The sequence below is a fragment of the Carcharodon carcharias genome, chromosome 9, assembly GCF_017639515.1.
Source record: "Carcharodon carcharias isolate sCarCar2 chromosome 9, sCarCar2.pri, whole genome shotgun sequence".
NCBI classification, from domain to species: domain Eukaryota; kingdom Metazoa; phylum Chordata; class Chondrichthyes; order Lamniformes; family Lamnidae; genus Carcharodon; species Carcharodon carcharias.
Genome location: NC_054475.1, coordinates 60703108 through 60730830, shown reverse-complemented (window position 1 = coordinate 60730830; position 27723 = coordinate 60703108). Strand labels below are relative to the sequence as shown.

Here is a 27723-nt window from a genome sequence, read left to right as displayed (position 1 = left end):
GCGCAGATTGAAATTGGCAGGTATGATATGGTGGGCATCACAGAGACGTGGCTGCGTGGGGACCAGGACTGGGAGCTAAATATCCAAGGATATACATCCTAAATATACATCCTATCGAAAAGATAAGCAGGTTGGCAGAGGGGGTGGGGTTGCTTTTTTAGTAAGAAATGAAATTAAATCGATAGCAAGAAACGACGTAGGGTCAGCTGATGTCGAATCTGGTAGAGTTGAGGAATTGCAAAGGTAATAAAACCATAATGGGAGTTATGTACAGGCCTCCGAACAGTAGTCAGGATGTGGGGCACAAGATACACCAGGAGATAGAAAAGGCATGTAAGAAAGGCAAGATTACAGTGATCATGGGGGATTTCAATATGCAGGTAGGCTGGGAAAATCAGGTTGGCAGTGGATCTCAAGAAAAGGAATTTGTGGAAGGACTACGAGATGGCTTTTTGGAGCAGCTTGTGGTGGAGCCCACCAGGGAACAGGCAATTCTAGATTTAGTGATGTGTAATGAGGCAGATTTGATAAGGGAGCTTAAGTAAAGGAGCCCTTAGGAGGAAGTGACCATGATATGATAGAATTTACCCTGCAATTTGAGAGGAAAAAACTGGAATCAGATGTAACGGTACTACAGTTGAATAAAGGCAACTATAGAGGCATGAGGGAGGAGCTGGCCAGAATTGACTAGGAGATGAGCCTAGCAGGAAAGGCAGTGGAACAACAATGGCAGGAGTTTCTGGGAGTAATTTGGGAGACACAGTAAAAATTCATCCCTAGGAAGAAGAAGCATACTAAAGGGAGGACGAGGCAACCATGGCTGACAAGGGAAGTCATGGACAGCATAAAAGCTAAGGAGAAAGCATACAATGCGGCGAAGAGCAGTGGGAAACCAGGGGATTGGGAAGCCTACAAAGACCAACAGAGGACAACTAAAAAAGAAATAAGGAGGGAGAAGATTAAATATGAGGGTAAACTAGCCAGTAATAGAAAAGAAGATTGCAAGAGTTTTTTTTAGATATATAAAGGGTGAAAGAGGCAAAAGTGGACACTGGGCCACTGGAAAATGACGCTGGAGAAGTAATAGTGGGGAACAAAGAAATGGCGGAGGAACTGAATATTTACTTTGCGTCAGTCTTCACAGTGGAAGACACGAGTACCATCCCCAAAGTTCAAGAGAGTCGGGGGGCAGAGGTGAGTATGGTGGCCATTACCAAGGAGAAGTTGCTAGGAAAACTGAAAGGTCTGAAGGTGGATAAATCACCTGGACCAGATGGATTACACCCCAGAGTTCTGAAGGAGATAGCTGAAGAGATAGTGGAGGCATTAGTAGTGATCTTTCAAGAATCACTCGAGTCAGGGAGGGTCCCAGAGGACTGGAAAATCGCTAATGTAACCTCCCTGTTTAAGAAGGGAGTGAGGCAAAGACGGGAAATTACAGGCCGATTAGCCTGATCTCGGTTGTTGGTAAGACTTTACAGTCCATTATTAAGGATGAGATTTCAGAATACTCGGAAGTGCATGGTAAAATAGGGCAAAGTCAGCATGGTTTCATCAAGGGGAGGTCATGCCTGACAAATCTGTTAGAATTCTTTGTGGAGGTAACGAGTAGATTAGACAAAGGAGAGCCAATGGATATTATCTACTTGGACTTCCAGAAGGCCTTTGACAAGGTGCCGCATAGGAGGCTGCTCAGTAAGATAAGAGCCCATGGTGTTAGAGGCAAGGTACTAGCATGGATAGAAGATTGGCTGTCTGGCAGGAGGCAGAGAGTGGGGCTAAGGGGGTCCTTCTCAGGATGGCGGCCAGTGACTAGTGGAGTTCCACAGGGGTCAGTGTTGGGACTACAACTTCTCACTTTATTCATTAATGATCTAGATGAAGGAACTGAGAGCATCCTGGCTAAGTTTGCAGATGATACAAAGATAGGTGGAAGGACAGATAGTATTGAGGAGGCGGGGAAGCTGCAGAAGGATTTCGACAGGTTAGGAGAATGGGCAAAGGAGTGGCAGATGGAACACAACGTGGGGGAGTGTGAGGTTATGCACTTTGGTAGGAAGAATAGAGGCATAGACTGTTTTCTAAATGGGGAGAGAATTCAGAAATCTGGAGTGCAAAGGGACTTGGGAGTCCTAGTCCAGGATTCTCTTAAGGTTAACTTGCAGGTTGAGTCGGTAGTTAGGAAGGCAAATGCAATGTTGGCATTTATTTCAAGAGGACTAGAATATAAAAGCAGGCATGTGCTGCTGAGGCTTTATAAGGCTCTGGTCAGACCACATTTAGAATATTGTGAGCAATTTTGGGCCCCGAATCTCAGGAAGGATGTGCTGGCCCTGGAGAGGGTCCAGAGGGGGTACACGAGAACGATTCCAGGAATGAAAGGCTTAACACGAGGAACATTTGGGTCTATATCGATGGAGTTTAGAAGGATGAGGGGGGAACTGATTGAAACTTACAGAATACTGAAAGGCCTGGATCGAGCAGACGTGGGGAAGATGTTTCCATTAGTAGGAGAGACTAAGACCCAAGGGCACAGCCTCAGGGTAAAGGGAAGACCTTTTAGAACAGAGATGAGGAGAAACTTCTTTAGCCAGAGAGTGGTGAATCTATGGAATTCATTGCCACAGAAGGCTGTGGAGGCCAGGTCATTGAGTGTATTTAAGACCGAGATAGGTAGGTTCTTGATTGGTAAGGGGGTCAAAGGTTACGGGGAGAAGGCAGGAGAATGGGGTTGAGAAACTTATCAGCCATGATTGAATGGCAGAGCAGACTCGATGGGCCGAATGGCCTAATTTCTGCTCCTATGTCTTACGGTCTTATGGAAGTACCCTCATTCTGGTCATTTTTGAAGCCTCAGCTATCCTGATCTGAAGAGAGCACGTGCTTCTCCACTGTCCACAGGCATCAAGGTATCTACAAGGCCTCATAAGGCCTCAAAGCCAGAGATATAATTCAAACTTTCCTCAAGGTCTTGTTATAGTAAAATAAAAAAAGCGTGCTTTTGAGTCAGCTGATTTTCTTTTGTTATAGCAATTCTAACTATTTCACAGTCCGTTAACTCCCATTTGTAACTGGACTATAGAAACTGTTTGATGCTAGGTCTACATTTGCCCAGTATGACAATCCTTTGTGTTTATATATAAAGTCACGTTTGATGCCCGGAGTGTCTTAATAGGATAAACAAAATAATAAATTCAATATTAATCATTGATTGGGTGGGATAACAAAACTATTTCCCCAAATTAGATCAAGAATAAAATTTACATAAGTATTGCATGGGATACACAGCACAGAAATTACACAGCACCTCTGGCCTACTCCAGTGCATCAGCCCATTGCCCAAACGTAACACCAAGGAATGTCAGTGAGATGACTGACTGGGGTGCAAGGGCTGGTGGAGGTAGAGTCAACCAAGTCCTCCTTTAGATGAGATGTTAATCAAGGTCCCAAACACGTGGTCCGATGGCTCATATGTTAAATCGAGGTCCCAAAACGCGTGGTCCAGTGGTTCATGAGGATGTTTAGGATTCTGTACTGCTGTTTGAAACAAAATCTCCCAGTGGCTTGGCCAACGTTGTGCTTTCACCCAAGCCCAGAGCTGAAGACCGTTGTGGTTGCTGTTTGTGGGGTGGTTGTGCACACACACTGGCAATCCTCCATCACATCACCCACTTCACTGTGTTTGCCTACTGGCCATCACTCCATTTCAGAAGTACCACGTTTGTCAAGGTTCTAAAACATTTCCTAATTATACAGCAGTTTATCACTGGAGTGCCCCTCTCTCCTACACACAGCCCCACACTCCAACACTGGATTGCAATCAACAGCAGGGACTCCAGCTCATTCTTCTCTTCCTTAGCTAAGCAGTAGTAAGGCCAACTGTAGAACACATGCTGCCAGCCTACCCGAGAACAGCTAACAGTATAGCTTGAGAAGTGGTATCTGGATTCTCCCCCTGGTTTACTTGGCTCAGCCACCAATCCAGAAGTCAACACATAGTTCTATCATTGTATCCACAGGCCCTGGATTAAAACCTAACCAGAACTGATGGTACAGGCTCTCCTTTCACACATGCTGCAATGACCCCAAGAAGTTCAACAGGGTAAGATGCTGCAAAACACTTCACAGGAGCGTAATCACAAAGATTTGCATCGAGCCAAAGTTGGAGAAGGTGGGCCAGGTTTTGCCCTGAAAACAGGCTGCACTTTCAACAACCAGCTACACAAAAAATTTAAAACCTAAATGTGCAAAGGAAGTCTAAAACCTATGAGAAAACAGTGGTAAGGGTACTTGTTATAATGTATGTATAAATGACACAGCAACTTCAGGCAAGGGGCAGATGCATGGTTAAACATAAATATCCACAAGTTGCTGTCCAAATCGGACTGCTTCACAATTAACTTATGGAAGCAGCTTCCTGCTGTTTGCTCCTGAAATGTATTGAATTGTATGAAATTGCTGTATTTGTGTGATAGGTACAAACTAAACTCACTACAGAAAGTTGAGTCTTGTCAGCTCAAGGGTAAGTGCCCTTTTAAAGATGCAGTAGGTGATAATTATCATCAGTCTTTGAAAAGGGCTTATTAGAAGTGTGAAGTCTTATCCTTCAGGTAGTAACTGCTTTTGCAGTTTTTAAAAAAGGTTTCACATTTTTACATTTTCTTTTATCTTTCCTTTGTCTTTTCCTCACACCGAATACAATCTTGTTTCCTCTATTTCTTCCTTAACCTAATTTGACATTGCATTTACTTCCTTCAGTTCACCCTGTTTCAGTTCTTGTAGTTCATTACACAAGCCATCAATCTGAGTGGTTAAGGAGGCACCCATTTGTTAGTCCTGTACACTCAGTTTCCTTCACTGCAATGTTATCGGGTTGCACTTTCAACAACCTGCCACCCAAAAAAATTAAAACCTAAATGTGCAAGGGAAGTCTAGAAACTATGAGATGCCCTGCTACAGCAGAACCTGGGCCTTTGGAGTACATGACCAAAGAGGTTGGTTTTAAGCAGTACGTCACAGGACGAGAGGGAGCTGGAGAGGCAAAGGGGTTGTCAAGGGAATTCCAGAGCATAGGGCATAGACAGCTGAAGACTCAACCACTAATGGTGAGGTGGACAAAGTGGGGAATGGACAAGAAACCAGAACTGGGGGAGCACAATGTTCTTGAAGGATTGCAGCACTGGAGGAGGTTACAGAGATAAAAAGAGGCAAAGCCATGGAGGGATTTGAACACAAGGAAAGTAATTTTAAGATCAAGGCATTGATGAACCAGAAGCCAATGTACACACAGGGGTAATGGATGAAAGGTACTTGGTGCAAGTCAGGTACAGGCAGTGGAGTTTTGGTTGAGTTCTAGTTTATTAAGGTTGGGAGATAGGAGCCAGCCAGGAGAGCACTGGAATAGCCAAGTCTGGAGGTAACAAAAGCATGGATGAGCATTCTAGTGAAGATCCCATTTGGAGATAAATTCACTCTCTTTTAAGCTGCGCCACAGATCTTTCACACAGGCAAACAGGCCAGGGTTATATTCTCCACTGACAACACATCACTGATTACAACAATGAGACTGATTCAACATGAAATTAACAAACCGCTTCCTGATCACCTCAGCAACTGTTTTGTTTACCAGAAGAGCCTTCTGCCCTGTTATCAAGGGCGGAAGCACCGTCATTGCTTGGTTCATTTACAGCTGCTGTGAATGGCAGAAGATGAACAATGTAGCGGTACACGCCCAGTGAGGGAGGAAGAGTGGCAGGTACACGCCCAGTGAGGGAGGAAGAGTGGCAGGTACACGCCCAGTGAGGGAGGAAGAGTGGCAGGTACACGCCCAGTGAGGGAGGAAGAGTGGCAGGTACACGCCCAGTGAGGGAGGAAGAGTGGCAGGTACACGCCCAGTGAGGGAGGAAGAGTGGCAGGTACACGCCCAGTGAGGGAGGAAGAGTGGCAGGTACACGCCCAGTGAGGGAGGAAGAGTGGCAGGTACACGCCCAGTGAGGGAGGAAGAGTGGCAGGTACACGCCCAGTGAGGGAGGAAGAGTGGCAGGTACACGCCCAGTGAGGGAGGAAGAGTGGCAGGTACACGCCCAGTGAGGGAGGAAGAGTGGCAGGTACACGCCCAGTGAGGGAGGAAGAGTGGCAGGTACACGCCCAGTGAGGGAGGAAGAGTGGCAGGTACACGCCCAGTGAGGGAGGAAGAGTGGCAGGTACACGCCCAGTGAGGGAGGAAGAGTGGCAGGTACACGCCCAGTGAGGGAGGAAGAGTGGCAGGTACACGCCCAGTGAGGGAGGAAGAGTGGCAGGTACACGCCCAGTGAGGGAGGAAGAGTGGCAGGTACACGCCCAGTGAGGGAGGAAGAGTGGCAGGTACACGCCCAGTGAGGGAGGAAGAGTGGCAGGTACACGCCCAGTGAGGGAGGAAGAGTGGCAGGTACACGCCCAGTGAGGGAGGAAGAGTGGCAGGTACACGCCCAGTGAGGGAGGAAGAGTGGCAGGTACACGCCCAGTGAGGGAGGAAGAGTGGCAGGTACACGCCCAGTGAGGGAGGAAGAGTGGCAGGTACACGCCCAGTGAGGGAGGAAGAGTGGCAGGTACACACCCAGCGAGGGAGGGGGAGTGGCAGGTACACCCCCAGTGAGGGAGGGGGAGTGGCAGGCACACTTCCAGTGAGGGAGGGGGAGTGGCAGGTACACTCCCAGTGAGGGAGGGGGAGTGGCAGGTACACGCCCAGTGAGGGAAGGGGAGTGGTAGGTATGCTCCCAGTGAGGAAAGGGGAGTGGAGTAACATTTCCAGTGAGGGAGGGGGACTGGAGTTGTACTCCTAGTGAGGAAGGGGTAATGGCAGGTACACTCCCAGTGAGGGAGGAGGAGTGGAAGTGTACTCCCAATGAGGGAGGGGGGGTGGCAGGTACACTCCCAGTGAGGGGTGGAGGTGGGAGTGGCAGGTACACTTCCAGTGACGGGGTGATGTGGGTTCACTACCAGTGTGAAGGGGTGGCGGGGTCTGTGCCAGTGTGCTTCTCCCAGTGTGCTGCACGGTGAAACATAGTGGAACTCTCAGACCTGGAGGAATGCCGTCACTCACTCATGTTAACATCCAACCCTGCTTGAAGAGTGTCAGCCTCCCAATGCCCATCATTAACTGATAACCGACCACTGTGTAAGTAGCCAGAGATATGGACAGCCAATAGGCCAGAAAGGTTTCTACAATTGAACTCAAAACCCCAGGCTAGTGATGAGCAGGCAGACAGTGGAGAACTAGAAAATTCAGCCAGGGCTGCCATTCTTAAGTGCTTAGGTGAACGTAGGGTGAGGATGGTGTTTGGGTCTCCTCCCCACTGGAATCAAACTTGCATAGCTAACTAATTATTCCACTTCCTTTCTCAGTAAGCTCCTAGAGTCAGATAAACAGGCTGACACTGTGTGGGTGGGAACATGAATATTCAGAGAGTTGCATGTGGAACAGCGAGATTCACTACCTTCAAAGGGAGGAGTGCAGATAGCTAATCACATGACATTATCAATGGAACAAGATAAAACAGGTTGAATATCGAGAGAACAATGCCAGTTATCTCAACTATTTTGAAAGCAGCTTACAGTACATGGTGGAGGAACAACATGAGACCTGCACAGGTGTACTGGATGTACGGAAAATTTAGAAGCTATTATTAAAGAAGTTAAAGCAGGGCACTTGGATAAGCTCAAGGTCATCAGGTAAAATCAACATGGTTTTGTTAAAGGGAAATTGTGTTTAATCAACTTATTGGAGTTCTTCGAGGAAGTAACACGTGCTGTGGTTAAAGGGGAACCAGTGGATGTACTGAACTTAGATTTCCAGAAAGCATCTGAAGTGCCACATCAAAGGTTTTAGCAGAAAATAAAAGCTCATAGTATAGGGGGTAGCTTATTGGCATGCATAAAAGATTGGCTGGCTAACAGGAAGCAGAGAGAAGGCATAAATGAGTTTTTTCAAGTTGGCAAGATGTAACGAGTGGTGTGCCACAGGGATCAATGCTGGGACCTCAACTGTTTACAATTTATATAAATGACTTGAATGAAGGAATTGAAGGGATGGTTGCCAAATTTGCTGATGAAACAAAGATGGGTAGGAAAGTAAGTTGTGAAGAGAATATAAGGAGGCTACAGAAAGATTTAGATAGGTTAAGTGAGTGGGTAAACATCTGGCAAATGGAGTGTAATGTGGGGAAAAGTGAAATTGTCCATTTTGCCAGGAACAATAAAAGCGAACCATATTATCTAAATGGTGAGAGAATGCAGAGCTCTGAGGTGCAGGGAGATCTGAGTGTCCTAGCGCATGAATCACAAAAGGCTAATACACAAGTACAGCAAGTAATTAGGGAAGCTAATAGAATGTTATCATTTATTGTGAGGGGAATTGAATACAAAAGTAAGAGATTATGCTTCAGTTATACAGGGCATTGGTGAGACTCCATCTGGAGTACTGTGTACAGTATTGGTCACCTTATTTGAGAAAGGATGTAAATGCGTTGGAAGCAGTTCAGAGAAGGTTTACCAGTCTAATATCTGGAATGAAAACAGAAATAGCTGGGAAAACTCAGCAGGTCTGACTGCATCGGCGGAGAGGAATACAGTTAATGTTGAGTCCTTATGGCTCTTCTTCAGAACTAAGGAAATATAGAAATGAGGTGAAATATAAGCTGGTTGAGGGGGATGGGACAGGTGGAGCTGGATAGAGGGCCATTTCAAACACCACCCTGCTCACATGCCCACATGTCCATCCTTGGCCTGCTGCAACATTCCAGTGAAGCTCAACGCAAATCGGAGGAAGAACACCTCATCTTCCGACTAGGCACTTTACAGCCTTCCAGACTCAACACTGATTTCAACAACTTCAGATCATGAACTTTCTCCTCTATCCCCATCCCAATCCCCCTTTTTCCAATAAATTATAATTTTTAAATATATTTTTCTTTTCCCACCCATTTTCATATTTTAAAATTTATTTCCATCTATTGTTTTATTTCCATCTTTCAGCCTATTTCAATCCCTTCCTCCCACCCCAACCCCACTAGGGCTATCTGTCACTTGCTCGTCCTGCTTTCTACCCTCGTCACCATTAGTACATTTCTTAGCTAATATCACCACCGTCAACACCCCTTTGTCCTTTTGTCTATGACATCTTTGTCAATCTCTTCTTTGCCTCCACCTATCACTGGCCCTCTATCCAGCTCTACCTGTCCCACCGCCCCCCCCAAACCAGCTTATATTTCACCTCATTTCTATATTTCCTTATTTCTGATGAACAGTCATATGGACTCGAAACGTTAACTATATTCCTCTCCGCAGATGCTGTCAGACCTGCTGAGTTTTCCCAGCTATTTTTGTTTTTGTTTCAGATTTCCAACATACGCAGTATTTTGCTTTTATAATACTTGGAATGGATGGGTTGTGTTAAGAGGAAAGGTTAGACAGACTGGGCTCGTATCCGCTGAAGTTTAGAAGAGTAAGAGGCAACTTCATTGAAACATATAAGATCCCTGAGGGGTCTTGGCAGGGTGGATGTGGAGAGAATGTTTACTCTTGTGGAAGAAATCTAGAACTGGGATCACTGTTTAAAAATAAGGAGTCGCCCATTTAAAACACTGATGAGGCAAATTTTTTTCACTCAGAGGGTCGTGAGTCTTTGGAACTCTCTTCCTGAAAAGGCAGTGGAAGCAGAGCCTTTGAATAGTTTTAAGGCAGAGATGGATGGATTCTTGGTAAGCAAGGGGGTCTTAGGTTATCGGGGGTAGGTGGGATGTAGATTTCAGGTTACTATCAGGTCAACCATGATCTTATTAAATGGCGAAGCAGGCTTGAGGGGCTGAATAGCTTACTCCTGCTCGTTGTTCTTATATTCACATGTAAACAATCACTCTTTTCGACTACGGCTGAAGTCCCTCATTTAACAGGGCGGTGCTGGAATGGCCCAGCACTCTCAGGAACAAGCAGTGAGTGATATGTAACCCACAGTGTCACTCGCTTTTTAACCAGGCGCCATTTCAATAACCAATATGAGCAGCAGAATTCGAGAGACTATTTTGAAAATTGAACTTACCACAAATTCCAACCAACAGAAAACGGTCACACCTCAAATTTAGGGGAAAGTGTTTGTCCAAACGGTGATTGTCAATGTATTTGTGCCGAGTTAGCTTCGTGCGGTTACTGAGTGTGTGACTGTGAGGATGCTGCAGGTCTTAAGGTCCGTTTTCCTCCAAGTCTTGCCCTTGCTCCATGGGCAATAGAAACATAGAAAATAGGAGGAGTAGGGCATTCGGCTCTTCAAGCCTGCTCCGTCATCCATTATGATCATGGCCGATCATCCAACTCAATAGCCTGCTCCCGCTTTCTCCCCATATCCTTTGATCCTTTTTGCCCCAAGAGCTATATCTAACTCCTTGCAAACATGTTTTGGTCTCAACTACTTTCTGTGGTAGCGAATTCCACAGGCTCACCACTCTCTGAGTGAAGAAATTTCTCCTCATCTCAGTCCTAAATGGTCTACCCCGTATCCTCAGACTGTGACCCCTGGTTCTGGACTCCCCCACCATCAGGAACATCCTTCCTGTATCTACCCTGTCTAGTCCTGTTAGAATTTTATAGGTTTCTGTTAGATCCCCCCTCATTCTTCTGAACGAATATAATCCTAACCGACTCAATCTCTCATATGTCAGTCCCACCATCCCAGGAATCAGTCTGGTAAACCTTCGCTGCACTCCCTCTATAGCAAGAGCATCCTTCCTCAGATATGGAGACCAAAAGTGCACACAATATTCCAGGTGTGGTCTCACCAACGCCCTGTATAACTGCAGCAAGAAATCCCTGTACTCGAATCCTCTCGCTATTAAGGCCAACATACCATTTGCCTTCTTTACTGCCTGCTGCACCTACATGCTTACCTTCAGCAACTGGTGTACAAGGGCAACCAGGTCTCGTTGCACATTTCCCTCCCTCAATTTATGGCCATTCAGATAATAATGTGCTTTCCTGTTTTTGCTACCAAAGTAGATAACCTCACATTTATCCACATTATACTCCATCTGCCATGCATTTGCCCACTCACTCAGCTTGTCCAAATCACACTGAAGCATCTCTGCATCCTCCTCACAGCTCACCCTCCCACCCAGCTTTGTGTCAACTGCAAATTAGGAGATATTTCATTTAGTTCCCTCATCTAAATCATTAATATGTATTGTGAATAGCTGGGGTCCCAGCACCGATCCCTGAGGTACCCCACTAGTCACTGCCTACCATTCGGAAAAAGACCTGTTTATTCCTACTCTTTGCTTCCTGTCTGCCAACCAGTTTTCTATACATCTCAATACATTACCAGCAATCCCATGCACTTTTATTTTACCCGCTAATCTCTTATGGGGCACTTTGTCGAAAACCTTCTGAAAGTCCAAATAAACCACATCCACTGGCTCCCCTGCATCAACTCTAGCAGTTACATTCTCAAAAAATTCCAGTAGATTTGACAAGCATGATTTCCCTTTCATAAATCCATGCTGATTCTGTCCGATTCTGCCACTGTTTTCCAAGTGCTCAGCTTTTAAATCTTTTATAATGGACTCTAGAATTTTCCCCACTACCAACTTCAGGCTGACTGGTCTATAATTCCCTGTTTGCTCTCTACCTCCCTTTTTAATTAGTGGGGTTACATTAGCTACCCTCCAATCTGTAGGAACTGTTCTAGAAGTCTATAGAATCTTGGAAGATGACCACCAATGCATCCACTATTTCTAGGGCCACTTCCTTAAGTACTCTGGGATGTAGATTATCAGGCCCTGGGGATTTACCGGCCTTCAATCCCATCAATTTCTCCAACACCATTTCCCTACTAATACTGATTTCTTTCAGTTCCTCCCTCTCACTAAATCCTGTGATCCCCAACATTTCTAGTATGTTATTTGAGTCCTCCTTTGTGAAGACAGAACCAAAATATGTATTTAGTTGGTCAGCCACTTCTTTGTTCCCCATTATAAATTCCCCTGTTTCTGACTGTAAGAGGCCTACATTTGTCTTCACCAATCTTCTTCTCTTCATATACCTATAGAAACTTGTACAGTCAGCTTTTATGTTCCCTGCAAGCTTACTTTCGTACTCTATTTCCACCTTCTAAATCAAACCCTTGGTCCTCCTTTGCTGAATTCTAAAGTGCTTCCAATCCTCTGGTCTGTTGTTCTTTCTGGTCAATTTGTATGCCTCTTCCTTGGATCTAATACTATCTCTAATTTTCCTTGTAAGCCATGGTTTGGCCACCTTTCCAATTTTACTTTTGCACCAGACAGGAATAAACAGTTGTTGCAGTACACCCATGTGCTCTTTGAACGTTTGCCTATCCACTGTCATCCCTTTTAAGTAACTTTTCCCAATCCATCATAGCCAACTCATGCCTCATACCATCACAGTTTCTTTTATTAAGATTCAGGATCCTAGTCTCTGAATCAACTACACCAATACCTAACAGAAGTGGAAAACTCTGAACTTTCCAGCAGCCCTACTGGTGTCTGACCTAACAGAAATCTACAGAATTTACAAACCTTCTCATTCACAATCTAACCCCTTCCATCCATCCTCGGCCACATTCAAGTAGTTGATACACTCTCTTGGGAGGTGTGCCTAGAGAATGTCTGTTCTGTTCATGTGCAGGTCTGCAGCACTTAAATGTCTCCCAAATTATGGAAACAAAAATACATACAGGGTCCCTGATTCTATACTGTACTAGGCAAAGAGGTCATGGCAAACTGCACAATCGCTGGCTCTGCCTCAGCGCCAACACTGTGCCTAGGTTTGGGCTTCTTGCGTTAAGAATGTCAATGCCATGGAGAGGGGGGAAAGGCTTTAATTACAAGAGCCTAGGGAAACTGGACCTTTTTTCATTAGAACAAAGATGGCAAGGGGGTTGACAGTTAAAATTATTGAGGGCTTGTGAAAGTAAATCAGGGAAAACTATTGTCACTGGTCAGATAGAACAAAAGAACAAAAGGAGAAGTTAGGAGATTTTATGCAGAGGGTTGTTAGGACATGGAATGCCAAAGCAGAAAGAGCAATGGGAGTTGAGGGAGTATTAGCTACCAAAAGGGTACTGGGTGAATAAATTGAAACAAGTTAGGGTATGGGGAATAGGCAGGGGAGCAGGTCTAAATGAATAGCTCTTACGGAAACCCAGCACAGGTACATCAAGCAAGTAGGGAAAGGGCAATGGGAATGGGTCAAAGTCGATCACTCTTTCAGAGAGCTGAAGGCACATGATGGGCTAAATAAATCTTGTGCAGTAAAATTCAATAATTCTGTTTTGAATGGCAGCTTGAGAATGATGGCTTTTATATGAATACACAAGATTACATAGAATACATGCAGAGAAATAGGCTATTCGGTTCAGCCAGTCCATGCCAGTGTGTCTATGCTCCACTCCAGCCTCCTCCCATCTTTTCTCGAAAACTCTTTTATTGATGTTTTGTTTGCACTTCAGCCCCACACTCCTGATCTATGGGCACCCGGTGCGGAAGGGGGTCGGGAAGGAGGAGAACCTCCTCGTGAACCTGCTCCTGGGCCTGGCCAAGTTGGCCATTAACAGGTCCAGGCAGCGGGCGATCGACGGGGGAGTCCCGCCTGATTGTTTGTCCCTCTTCCGCGGCTACGTTCGCTGCCGGATGTCCCTGGAGAGGGAGCACGCGGTGTCTAATGACACGCTCGAGGCCTTCCGTGCTTGGTGGGCACCGCGGGGACTGGGGTGTTTTGTTGACCCCTTTAATCACATTTTGATTTAAAGTTTGTAAGGTTCCTTTAAATTTTTGTCCTTGGTTTTACAGCTGACCTGAATTAGGGGCTGTGCCTGATTTATCCCAATTTTGTTGATTTGGTTTAATTGTTTTCATTTAAAAGATTATCAAGTATGTGAGGGCCAGTAGCTACCATGAAACTTGAAGAAGCCTGGCAAAGGTATTTCAATAACTTTACCAGCTGGAGATTTAAACAATCAAGTTCTGCTGTCTTTGCTCCTCAGCAACCCTGAATTTCAAGCTCTTTTCACACTGCAAATCTTTAACATTCCATGTATAGCAGCCGACAGGCTAAGGAAATGAAACTACTTAAAAGAAAGTTTTGGAAATGCTGCAGAACAGGTTACATAATAATATTCCACATCCATAACGACGTCAGCAGATTCAGTCCATGAATCAATGCCCTCATTCCTCATTTCCACATCTCTGATCTTCTCTTCTTTAATTGGTTACTTTCTAAATTTAGATTATACAAAAATATCTCTCTCCGAACCACATTTACCAGAAGTCAATCCATCCACCTTGCAGTTAAAAACACTTCTCACCCAGGCTGAAAGAACACTGATCAATGCAAGTGTTGCCACAAATGTTGAGAATTCTGAAGTGATGGGAACATTTGGTCCAAGCAATAAAGTGGTAGCAAGTTCAAATCAAACCTCAAATCCACTGACAGTACAGTTTGTTGAAAAAAAAAAGCTTCTTGATTTTATCCCCGCGTAGCCTGGCTCTAACTTTAATGCTGTGCCCTGTTGAGTGTCAGGCCAGAAGAAACTGTTTTTCTTTAGCTACTCTATCGTGCATTAATTTTAAACATCACGATTAGATCATCCCAGGTCATACTGCAAACTGTATGAACACACACCCTAAATGGGAACATACTAGGGCAGTGGGTCGCCAATCTAGTCTGCCAGCTCAGCCCATTCCATCTGTTCCCATAAAATAGTCCATGATCCACCATTATGCTCTACAGCCAAGCTTTTATTAAAACCATTTGCACCAGACTGACAGAAAGCACACACACAGAAATGTATAGGGTTGGTGAGCTGCAGACACAAGTCTGCACTCAGGCAACGCACCAACACTACTTTCCTGGCATATCAACAATAAACCCAGCGCACAGTTTCAGTTCTGGCAATAGGCAGCTATTTATAAACATGAACGTGGAACAAGGAACAGGGGAACAAGGGGGGCACTGACAATTATAAGCGCAGGAGTCAGTCCAGGGATGCTCCTGGGAACCCTTACTGCATTAACACAAGAAATGCCCCAAAGCAATCAGGAAGAAAAGGGACAATGTTCCAGTGCACCAACTCTGGGCTCTGTGCTAATGTGTCACATGGTACTCTGCCTCACTGCTAGCAAAAGGCATGGATCCAGCTAGTTTCTGCCCAGGGATTCCCACCAAGTGCTTAACAATGAAGATAAGATCGTCTGAGAGATTTCTGATTAGAGGAAAAATCTCAAGGCCCAAATGGTGAATCACTTTAATTTTATGAACTGTGTAACTTGTTGGCTCAATTTCTCTCTGTGCTCCAGTGGATTATCACTAGGAACAATAAACGGAAAAACTGGTAACTAAGTGGTCATGTTCCTGGACTAGTAAACCAGAGGCCTGAACTAATACTCCAGAGACACAAGTTCAAATCTCATCACAACAGCTAGGAAGTTTAAGTCTATTTAAATCTGGAATAAAAAGCAAGCATCAGGAATGATGACCAAGAAACTGAACTGCCATAATAAACCTATCTGATTCATTAATGCCCTTTAGCGAAAGAAATCTGCCATTCTTACCTGATCTGGCCTACATGTGACTCTAGACTGGGGGAGGCTGTGGTATAGGAACATAGAACTTAAGAGGAGTAGGCCATTCGCGCCTGCTCCACCATTCAATAAGATCAAAGCTAATCTTGATGTAGTGGTAATGTCACTGGGCTAGCGATCCAGAGGCTCAGGCTAATGCTCTGGGCGCACAGGTTCAAGTCCCACCAGAGCAGATGATGGAATTTAAATTCAATTAATAAACCTGGAAAATAAACCTCATCTCAGTAATGGTGGCCATGACAACTATCATCGATTGTTGTAAAAACTCACCTGGTTCACTAATGTCCTTTAGGGAAGGAAATCTGCCACCCTTCCCCAGGCTGGCTCGCATGTGACTCCAGACCCACAGTAATGTGGTTGACTCATCAGTTCAAGAGCAATTAGGGATAGTCAACAAAATGCTGGCCTTGCCAGCGATGCCCATATCCCATGAAAGAATAAATAAAAGGTCCACAGGAACATGGTTGATGCTTAACTATCCTCTGAAATGGCCCAGCAACCCACTCAGTTGTATCAAATCCACAATGAAACCTTCACCATGCAGACTGCAATGGTAATTCAATGGCAATTAAGGAAGGAAAATAAATGTTGACCTTATCATGCACACACAGCCCCAAGATGAATAAAAAGTCTCAGGCTATACAGTTGTGCTGTTTGAGGTCAGTCCCTGAGTCAAAAAGTGGTCAATGTAGTACAATTTAAACGTGGATCTCTAAGCATCAGCATTCTGAATTTTGCTCTGTTCCACCAAATGAATTTGCTTATCTTTGAATGCTTAGCTCCCTGATATCAGTGCTGCTTGGCCTAACCCTTGCAATGTTGGTTCAGTGTCCAAAGCAGCTACTGGGCCTTGTATAGTGTTCTGTGGGGTTCGAAGTGAACCAGTTCACTGAGCGCACCCCACACAGGCCAGCCCAAAGCAGCAAGTTGAGCAACCTGGGATCCCAATAGAACTGTCAACCGTGGTTCAGTGGTAGAACTATCATCTTAGTCAGAAGATTGTGGGTTCAAGTTCCGCTCCAGTGATCTGAGCCCATAATCTAGGCTAACACTCAAGTACTGAGCTGAGCTGCATTGTCGGATGAGACATTAAACTGAGGCCCTAATTGCCCTCTCAGGTGGATGCAAAAGATCCCAGGACACTATTTGAAGAAGTGCAGAGGGGCTCTCTCTGGTGTGCTGCCCAATACTTACCCCACAATTAGCATCACAAAAAAAGGCTTGGTTATCAGATAGCTGCTAGTAGGGATTGTGTTGGGCACAAATTGGCTGCTGTATTTCCTACATCATAACAGTGACTATATTTTGAAAGAATTTCATTGGTTGTAAAGCTCTTTGAGGTCATGAAAAGGGCTATATAAAAAATTTCTTCTTGTGGACAGCTCTTTCCCTACTGAGCCAGCTGTTCAATTTCCTGTCCTCCTCAAATATTGTCTGGGCCTCGGCTGCTATTTTTTCCATGATAAAGACTGGAGAGGAACTCGAGGAACATATTTGACTAGTGACCTCAGGAACAATAAACTGATGGACAAAATTAGGAGACAGTTCCAACCAGCGTGTTCCAAACTTCACTTTGCACTTACTCTGCGTGGGTGTTTGATCGATGTATTTATTCACTGTGGGCTTTTTTTAAACTCAATGTTGTTATTAGGAGTATTTTTCCCCTGTGGGATAGTGATGGTGCTATTTAAATCCAATGGCTGTGGTTCTGATATCATATCTAGGTCACTTGTGCCACCAGCTGTAAAATAAACCAAGTAACAACAGTACTGCCACCATGTTTTTAAATCATTCATGGGATGGGCTGTCACTGGCAAGGCCAGCATTTATTACCCATCCTTAGTTGCCCTTAGGATCCTGGTGTGTTCTTCTTGAACTCCTGCAGTCCATGTAATGAAGATGCTCCCTCACAGTGATATTAGGCAGGAAGTTTCAGGATTCTGATAGAGATGAAGAAGGAGCTGTGATATAATTTCAAGTCAGGATGGTGTGAGATTTGGAGGGCAACTTGCAGGTGGTGCTGCAGTGCATCTTGTAAATGATGCACATGGCAGCCACTGAGATTCTGTAGTGGAGAGTGTGAATGTTAAAATGGTTAATGGGCTGTCAGTCTAGCAGAATGCTTTGTCCTGCATAGTGTCAAGTTTCTACAGTGTGACTGGAATAGCACTCACTCAGAAAAGAGGAGAGTATGCCATCCTTACTAGTGCCTTGTAGATGGTGGGCAGGCTTTGGGGAAGCACATACTGCAGAATACCTGCTCTAGTAGCTATCCCATTCCATAACTGTCAACCAGCCTTTAATACTCATAGTCATGTAACTAAACCAAAAGGGTTTCAAGGAAATGGAGAAAGAGGCAAACTTCTTTTTAATGATTTTTCTCCAGGGCTGCTCAAGCATTGACCAAGAAATTAATATTTAACTTAGTGGGAATGCTGCCAGCCCACTCCACTCTGCTCTGCTCCAAGGTGTGAGGAGTTTAGACACCAGGCCAAGTTTGATAATCACTGCTGGTTTCACTACGTTGTTTGTGCAGTGTGCACAGAGGAGGAATTGAATAACAGGGGGCCATGTTTGGCTCCATTAATAGGAACACAGGAGTGTTCCAGTCAGCCATATAGCCCCTCAAGCCTGGGTGATTCATTGGTGATCTGTATCGCAACTCCATTTACCCCTCTTTGTTTCATATCCCTTGGTACTCTTGCCTAACAAAAATCTATCCACCTTTTGAAATTTTCGATTGACCTAGACGTTATGAGGAAGTGATTTCCACTACTTTTTGTGCAAAGAAATGCTTCCTGACATCACCCCAAATGGCCCAACAGAACGCCACTCCTGAATCTAGTACAGGGAGGCAGAAAGGAGTGTGAGCACCTTGCAGTTTTGAACCAGCTGTTACATTATAGCAGCTCTTACTTTAGGCAGTCTGATCATAACATTTTTCCACTTCAAAATCCCACAAAGGACTACTTTGAGTGCCCTGCTGAAGCAAGAGCATCTGTCCATCTGCTGCATTTGCAGACAAACTAAAGATAACTGGCTACAATAACAGGAGTGCACGAGTGCTTGTCCCCAGAAACTAGTTACCTTGGCACAACATATTCTGCATTCCTGTTGGCATAATAGGCAGATCCTAGGGCTCAAAATTAATTTGAGAGGCAGGTTATTAAATGCCAGTGCTTTGTCACATCCCTAACCAGTGAAATGAGCCACACTGGACATAATCGCTCTGCGTGAGTTCAGAGTTGGTGCTGAGTTAGTTCATCAACATTGACACTACAAGGGGCCTCATTAACCTGAGCCAGGGAGAAGGAAGCTCAGAATTGGGTACGCCCACAGATACTGAGAGGCATCAGCTTCTCCAGTGAGTGATCTGGATGGAGTCAGTTGGCCCATTTTCTGTTTTCAAGATCGTGCAACACAAAATTCCTAAAACTACATCCCCTTGTGATCTCAACTAGATACTTTTGTCATTCACAGATATGCTTCACCAACGATTACATTCTAGTGCTCAGGCACAATAAGCAATTACGAAGATTAATGGCCAAACAATTCCATTCTTTAAGCTGAGAGATAGCAAACAGAAAACTATAGACCTACTAACCGAATATCCGTTGTGGGAAGTTACTGGAATCTATAAGGACTGAGCACTTACAGAAATTTGAGTTGTTGAGAGTCAACATGGATTTGTAAAGAGTAAGACATGCCTAACAAACCTAACCAAAATTTTTTTCAGGAATTAGTGGACAAGGGAATATTGATGGATGTAATTTATATTGGCTTCCAGAAGACTCAAGGAGGTTCCACAAAAAGACAGTTAGCTAAACTTAAAGCTCAATAAATTGAAGGCAAATTATTGAACTGGTTAGGTAATCGTATAAATTTATTTTTATATTTAACTCTTCATAAACTGCAGCTTATCGAAAATTCTGCTGCCTATATCCTGTAATGTACCAAAACTCACTCACCCATCACTATTATGTTTGATTCTATCCCCTCAATGTCACAAATTCAAAATTCTCATCGCTCATTTGAAATTCTTCATCTCACTCTTCCCCATCTCCATAACGTCCTCTAGCCTAACAACCCCAGTATCCTGAACTCCATTTCTGAGACACTGGTCTTTCTTCCCACTGCTCCATCATTGACATCCAATGCTTTCAGCTATTTAGACCCTGCACTCTGGAATTGCCTCCATAAACCCTGCCACCTCTCTCTACTTCGTTAAGGCCTTTCTTAATACCCACCTCCATGACATTATTTTACGTTACCCATCAAAACATCTCCTTAATAGCATCAGCATCCATTTATTATTGGAAAAGGAAAAAAAATTACATTTATATAGCACCTTTCACAATCTCAATGTCTCAAATGCCTTTACAGCTAATGAAGAACCTGTGAAGTGCAGTCACTGTTGCAACATGGCAAGCAATTTATAGGAATGGGAGTAGACTATTTAGCCCCTCTAGCCTGTTCCACCATTCAATGATATGTGCACACTAACTCCATATAATGTGTACACAGCAAGGTCCAACAAACAGCAATGAGATAATGACCAAGCAAGCTATTTTTTAGTGATGTTGAACGAGGGATGAATATTGGCCAGGAAATTGAAGAACTCCCAAGCTCTTCTTGAAAGTGGTGTCATGGAATCTTTTAGTTCCACTTGACAGGGAAGATGGGAGTCTTGGTCTAATGTGTCATTTGAAAGAATATACCTCCAACAATGCCATGCTCCCAAAGTACTGCCCTGGGAGTACTGGGAGTGTCAGCCCAGAGTAGGGTCTCTCTAGACTCAAGAGTTCGTCTTGAATCCTTGCCCTTCTGACTCGGAGAAGGGAGTACTACTACTGAAGCATGGCCAGCACCTCTTAAGTAACACAGGCCTTATTTCTATGTAATATAAATGCTAGCTGTTTGATGTTTTCTGAAGTCAGTTCACAAATGTTAAGTAAAACGGTACAAGAACTTTTGAAAGCTTCCTTACAATCTCAAGACTACAGACATTGGAGAAAATGGAGCAGTTCTGATTTACTGAACACAGAATATCAGCTCATCAGGTATTATGTCAGCATACTTTACAAAACCACATCCCATTCCTGTGCTTCGCAGTAAGGCAAAAAACAAAGTGAGCCAAGTCAACAACTGCAACATTTTGAGCCCAGAATTCGCCGTTGCTCTAAAAGCAGGTTCCTTTCAGTGAGTCCTCAGCAGTCCAATTTTACAGAGTAAATACATTAATTACTAAACAGTACATCATGATGATTAGTTGGTCAATTCAATTGGTAGGCAGTTTATGCAAATAGCCAACAGGATATGATCAAGTGGGGCAGCATCTCTACCAACCTCGCATTGAAAGAATTAACAAATCAATGTATCTTTTGTCACTTTCAAAGGAGTACTCTAAATTCCAGGTTCAATTCCTGGTAATGCTGGGTTACCTGATCACAGACAAAGTTGGGGTAGGGATGCTATAAAAGATCTCTGCACCCCAAAGCTGAGCTTCCAACCCCAGCTATCTCCATCGCAAAGTCTCCACTTATCCTTCAGTTGATCTGCTGCTAAAACTGAGTCATGTTTTTGTTTCCTCCAAACTCAATCATTCTAATTCTTAATAATAAAAACAAAAAACTGCGGATGCTGGAAATCCAAAACAAAAACAGAATTACCTGGTAAACTCAGCAGGTCTGACAGCATCGGCGGAGAAGAAAAGAGTTGACGTTTCGAGTCCTCATGACCCTTCAACAGAACCAGTTCTGTTGAAGGGTCATGAGGACTCGAAACGTCAACTCTTTTCTTTTCCGCCAATGCTCCCATTCTAATTCTTTCCTGGCTGACCTCCCACATTCTATCCACCATAAACCTGAGCTCACTCCAAGCTCTTATACCCATATCCTAACTAGCACCTAGTTCTATTCACTCCCACTTCTGTGCTCATAACCTACATTGATTCTGAGTCCAGCAATACCTTGATTTTAAAATTTTCATCCTCATATTCAAGACACTTTCCTCTTCAACCAACCTGCCCTAATAGCTCCTTCTTTGGCATGGTGTCAATCTTTAGCTCTAGTTCTGTTGAAGGGTCATGAGGACTCGAAACGTCAATTCTTTTCTTCTCCGTCGATGCTGCCAGACCTGCTGAGTTTTTCCAGGTAATTCTGTTTTTGTTTTGGATTTCCAGCATCTGCAGTTTTTTTGTTTTTAGCTCCTTTGAACACCTTTAGGTGTATTTTATTATACTTAAGCTGCTGTATAAATACAGATGGTTGCTGTTGCACTAAGGAGAAAATCAGATTTTCGCTCTGAACCATGATTTCTACTAGAAAATGCCATGCTATGGATAGGGCTGGGCTCAGCTGTGACTTTCCCAGGCTCACACACAAAGAATGAGCACTGGGATCCAGCATCCACACAACTGTTCACAAGAGCTAGCACCTTCAAGAGGGAAAAAGGAAACAAGCAACAAAAAAATACATTAAAATAGCAAGACTGGAGGAGACTGGGTAAAGTTTACCAGCTAATTTAAACTCGAGGATCTATGGAACGCTTCAGTAGAATTAACTTCCTTGAATAAAACCTGCTGCAAATGCAGGAAGGTGGTCAAACTGGCAGAACAAGGGGCCAACTGTTGGGGAGCAGAGGGCTGGAGCTTCAGTTACATTGCAAAACACAAGAGCAAAACTCCATCTGTATCAGGGACATTGCTCTGATTCCTGAGATTCCGGGGGGGTTCAACTGGGAGAAGTTCTGTTAAAAACCAAAACAGATTCTGTGACTGTTTAACATTTCTCTTACCTGTGGGTTCCTGCTTCACGATGCTGTGCAATGTGGCACTGGAAAGAACAGCGATGTAATAATTCAGGACCAGCAGGATCACCTGGTTGCTTTGTTCACACACACCAGTCAAAGGCTCAGCACCGTCTGCCCTCAGGAGGCTGCTGAAAGGCGACGGTTAGAACACTGTAACCTGAGATGGGATGCATGCCTATGCCAGTGGAAACGCCCGTCTAACACAACCAAACAAAGCCAGCATGCACTCGGCACAGGGGTCACCTGGTTAACAGCAACTAAAGTGCACTGAGTCTGCAGTCCGCAGGACACAGGAAGATAATAAACATCACAAACCACATACTCAAAGCAACAAATTTCCTGTTCCACATAAGAAGCTCTGGGGTCTGATGATGACACAGCGTACTTTCCCTTCTGTAAGCTGTTGCTGTAATTTATGGAGGAGTCAGCAAAACTACAGGCACAGCTACAAATGCTTCTGTATTCAGTGCACCTGAATCCGCCCCTCTCAGGGCATGTCAGGCGCTGTTTGCTGTAGAGATTCAACAGCCATCAGGAGCCAAGGCAAAAAAATCAGCTCCTTCCCCACTTTTGGGTTATTTTAAACCAGAAAGCACCTTTGTGTAGGACCGCAATACTGTTACAGAACAAACAAATCTACATTTTTATAGTGCCTTACACCACGTCAGGGCATCCCAAAGCACATAACAACCTCTTCTGAACTGTACTCACTGCTGTCATGTAGGAAGCACAGCAGCCAATTTGTGCACAGGACAATCCCACACAGATCAATGAGTAATGGCTTGATAATCTATCCTAATCATAATCAGTTGAGCGTTAAATATTGGCAAGGGCGCCAGGGAGAACTATTCTGCTCCTATTCAAAATAGTGATACGGGACCTTCAATGTCCATTTGAAAGGACATTAGCGTTGGTTAGGCCTCTCAACCCAAAGGTAGCACCGCCAACAGTGCAGCAAAGCAGTTAATTCTGGATATGGCAGGTAATTTAAATCCAGGGAGTGCGGTTGTGAGAGAAAATGGGGCCGGGGGGGCTGGAGGCTGGTGGTGGAGAGACGGGGGTGCAGAGGCAGGTAGAGGCAGGGTGCGGGGGCAGGGTGGAAAATACGATATCTTTTGAGATTTCTCTGTCACAACTTGGGTTTCAGAGGGAGTGCTTTGTAAGGTACTGATTGGACACTCAGGAATCAGGCCCATCTGACAGTTTCTCTTCCAGTGATTTGATTTGCAAGAATTAGAGACTTCAGGGCTCAGATTTTTTTAAAACAGATGCTGCAAATCAAGGTAAATATTGTAATCCAGCAGAATCCCATTTGTGCTCTTGTTTTAGTTTAATTTTATGTTTTTTAATGCTTGATTTATGGTTTGTAACCCGAGATTATATATTCTTTATAAGTTAGTCAGTTGGAGAGAACTAGCACGTGTGATGGTTCGGTCATATTTAGTGCATGTCTGCACAGTAAAGTTTCATCGGGCTTTTTGCTACTTCTGACTAATCTGTCGATAAGGTAACATTTCACTTCATAGCAGGCAAGGGTTTGCAGATGAAGCTGAGTTCTGCACTGTCAATGAGGAAAGGAAGCTGGAGTGAGCCTAAATCAATACCTGTATCCAATCCATGGAGAACAGCACCTAACAGCCACTTCATAATGAGTGTGTTAGTGAAAAAATGCTAACCCACCCTTTACCCTCGGCACAAAACAAAGACTTGCATTTATATAGTGCTTTTCATGACCAGCACACATCTCAAAGTGTGTTACAACCAGTGAAGTATCGTTCTGAACTGTAGACACTTATCAGGTAGGAAAGGCAGCAAGCTATACTCACTCAGCAAACTGCAAAAAACAGGAGGATGACAATGACCAGATCATCTGTTTTTTGTGATGTTCATTGAGGGGCAAGTAAGTGTTGCCGAGGACACAGGGAATAACTCTCCTTCTAAATAGTGCCATGGGAACATTTATATCCAACCAAGCAGACAGATGGGGCGTCCATTTAATGTCTCATCTGAAAGGTGGCACCTGTAACAGTGCAGCACTCCCTTAATACTGCACTGGAATTGGACTTGAATCCGGAACCTTATGATTCAGAGATGTGTGTGCTATCAACTGAGCCACGCTGATGTGTGCAAGACAGAGGAGACAAATTCTGGCATACAGGTCAGAATTTTACCAAAATTAATATAGAATCAAGCCTCCTTTACATTCTCTCTCCACAAGCCCAATATAAACTACATATTCGTATAGTAACAAAAGGAAGAGCACAACCCAGATCTCCATTTACCCTGCAGACAACCCCACACCCAAATAAAAAGGACTCAGTCAAAGGCGTTTAACCCTGATAGGAAGCTCCAAGAATCAATCTCATGTCTGATTAAGTGGTTGGGCACTATCATGAAGCTGCCACAACTGTACAGCCCAATGATGCACACTGACCACATTGCTCATAAATAAAGGCTACTCGGGTGAGGTACAAGATCACTGGGTAGCAGCACTCATTTCCCTGGGATAGGGCTACCACATAATCAAGGCAGTTCCAAATGCTTAAACTAATAGGTTATATTAACTTACTGAGGGAAAGGATCACCTAACAGGCGCAAGTAACCTACTATATGCCTTGTGGAAACAAAAAGAGTTTTTCTCTAGTTAGCAGACCATGAGGCAATTATTAAAAATAAACACACATCCGTCCGTGAGCTATGAATAGGCACCAGCAGTCACTCCTTGTAGTAGTGATGCTACTCATGCCTATGCTATAATCCCCTTAAAGCAAACACTGAGATTACATCATTCTTGTGGGGTTTTTCATATTCAATTGCAGTACAATTCTGTGGGACAGCACATTCCAACTCATCCCAGCTTCCTCAACGCAGGCAGCTGGCAGCTTTGTGCAGACAGGCATGGACTCAACACAGGAGGTCATCAGGGTCTTGCTCACTCTTCTAACAGTGGCACAGAGCTGCCCTGCCTGAAACAACCCCACTGCAGCCACCATTCCAGCAACACATCCATACTAAAATCAACATGCGATGAGTTCACATTTGCTCCCTATTCATCACTGCACCACACCCATAAAACCGTTTTCTAATCAACCTTTATCTATCTCTTACCTACCAACTGCCTCAGAAAGCAACCAGAGTTTCACCGAGGAATGTGATGCTTACAATCTAAAACTGGAACAAGCAACTGGACAGTAAAATAGCAACGTATAAGCCAAAGGACTAAACAGAAAATGCAGCAACACGCAGCACTAGAGAGATGGGTTAATGCTAATTATGATAAGTATTAACATTTTTTTTCTGATGCTAGTGAACCTGTTTAAGTATTCTATTTAGTATTTTCATTTTGTTTACTTTACATTAACAGAGTGCAAAAACAGGCCAACTAGTCTGTGCTGGTATTTATACTCGTGCCCAGTTCTGCCTTTTCCTATTTCTATACTGGCACTTATAAGTGTACTGATATAACATTAGGGTCGTAGGTACTGTATATACCAGTTGCTGTTTCCTGATAGAATTCAATATATCCGAACTGCAGCAAATAAACTGGCAGTAAAGAAGGCAACTCGATCTGTGCAAAGCACTTGAGATCAGAGGTGCATCTTTAGTCAGGCAAAAGGACATGTAACTCCCCACTGCACAGAGACTAAACTGAGTGTAAAATCTCAGACACACCTCCCACTGCACTGAGGCTAAACTGGGTTTAAAATCTAAAACACACCTCCCACTGCACTGAGACTAAACCAGGTGTCAAATCTCAGACACACATTCCACTGCACTAGGACTAAACCAGGTGTAAAATCTCAGACACAGCGGCCCACTGCACGAGGACTGAATCAGGTATGAAATGCAGGTATGCCGGACTAGGTAAGGACAGTAGGTACCTTTACCTGAAGGGCATTAGAGAACCAGTTAGGTTTTTAATGAGAATGCGACAGAATTTGCTGTCCTGGTTTCAGATTACCAGATTTATTGAACTCAGGTTTATAAATTTCCACAATGAGATTCTCCACATCTGAATTCCCAGTTCACTGCACCCATTTTAAGAAAATAAAAAATAGGTGGAGAAGACCATACAGCCTGTCGAGCCCACTGTGCCATTCAGCAGGATCTCGGGCTTCAACTCCACTTTCCTTGATTCTCTGAGACCAAAAATCTATTTCAGCCTTAAATATATTCAACAATTGAGCATCCACAATCCTCTGGGGTAGAGAAATCCAAAACTCTCAACCTTTTGAGTGGAGAATTGCCCTCTGAACAACCAAAGTATGTTCTCTCTGAACGAGGGCAATCAGGGATGGCCTAAATGCTGGCCTAGCTAGTGATATCCATATGAACAAATTAAGAAGTTCAAAAATGTCACCAATCATGTCACAATCATTCTTGTGTTCAAATCCCTCCGCAGTCTTGCCCTCTCTATCTATGTAACTTCCTCCACCCCTACAATGCCTCTTGAGCATCCATGAATTCCTCTGCCTCAGTATTGGTGGCCCTGCCTTCTGTTGTCCAGACCTCCAGCTCTGGGGCTCCGTCCATAAAGCTTTAAGAAGTTCCTTAAAACCCTTGTCTTTTTCCCTGTCCCAACATCTCCTTTGGCTCAGTGGCAATTTTTGATGATGCTTCAGTAAAATTTTACAACATTAAACACACTATATAAATGCAAGTTGTTGATATTGTTGATTCATTGAACGCACAGTAATGTCTACCTGTGCTTTATAGCAATGTGAGATGCCTGCCTGTTCAGGTGGGTGTAAAAAAATGCTACAGCTCAACTTGAAGAGGAAGAGAGGAGGTCTCCCGATGTCCTGGACAACATTCCTCCTTCAACAAACAAAATATATTATCAGGCCAATCATCACAGTGTGAAATGATTAAGCAGCCATGCAAACATTGGCTGCTGTATTTGTCTACACAACAGTGACTGCACTCAATAATTAATGTGCTATTTAACTGCAAATTCATGCCTTAAAAGTCTCAAAACAGGAAGACACAAATTTGACAGTTTGCAAGATCTGTGCATCAAGATTACAACAGCCCACAAATGATCTGAACATTCACAGGCTCAATTTGGAGAAGTATTTTACTCCTGTTGCAATAGATAATTCACACATGCTAAACTTCATTTCCTGCATTGCTGTTTATCACATTTGTGGGAAAAGCAAGCACAGCAGGAGAGGAATACTATATGAAGCAGCATCAGAAGCAACCATCCCCTCCTCCATCCAACCTACAGGCAGAAAGCTTTTAATCTGCTGCATTAGGGTCGGTCCGATCTGCTCCCTCAGATAGTCAT

At 44.0% G+C, this 27723-nt stretch overlaps 1 protein-coding gene across 4 annotated transcripts in view; it reads right to left on the bottom strand.

The window, feature by feature from the left end:
• LOC121281931 (serine/threonine-protein kinase 38) overlaps positions 1–27723 on the bottom strand; it is an 86573-nt gene that overhangs the window by 34999 nt on the left and 23851 nt on the right. Inside the window, exon 2 of one of the 4 annotated variants that reach the window (XM_041195158.1) lies at positions 22419–22561. The exons of the other annotated variants lie outside the window; for them this stretch is intronic. The gene's annotated coding sequence lies outside the window, so the exon portion shown is untranslated. The remainder of the gene's footprint in view (positions 1–22418; positions 22562–27723) is intronic. 4 annotated transcript variants of the gene reach the window in all.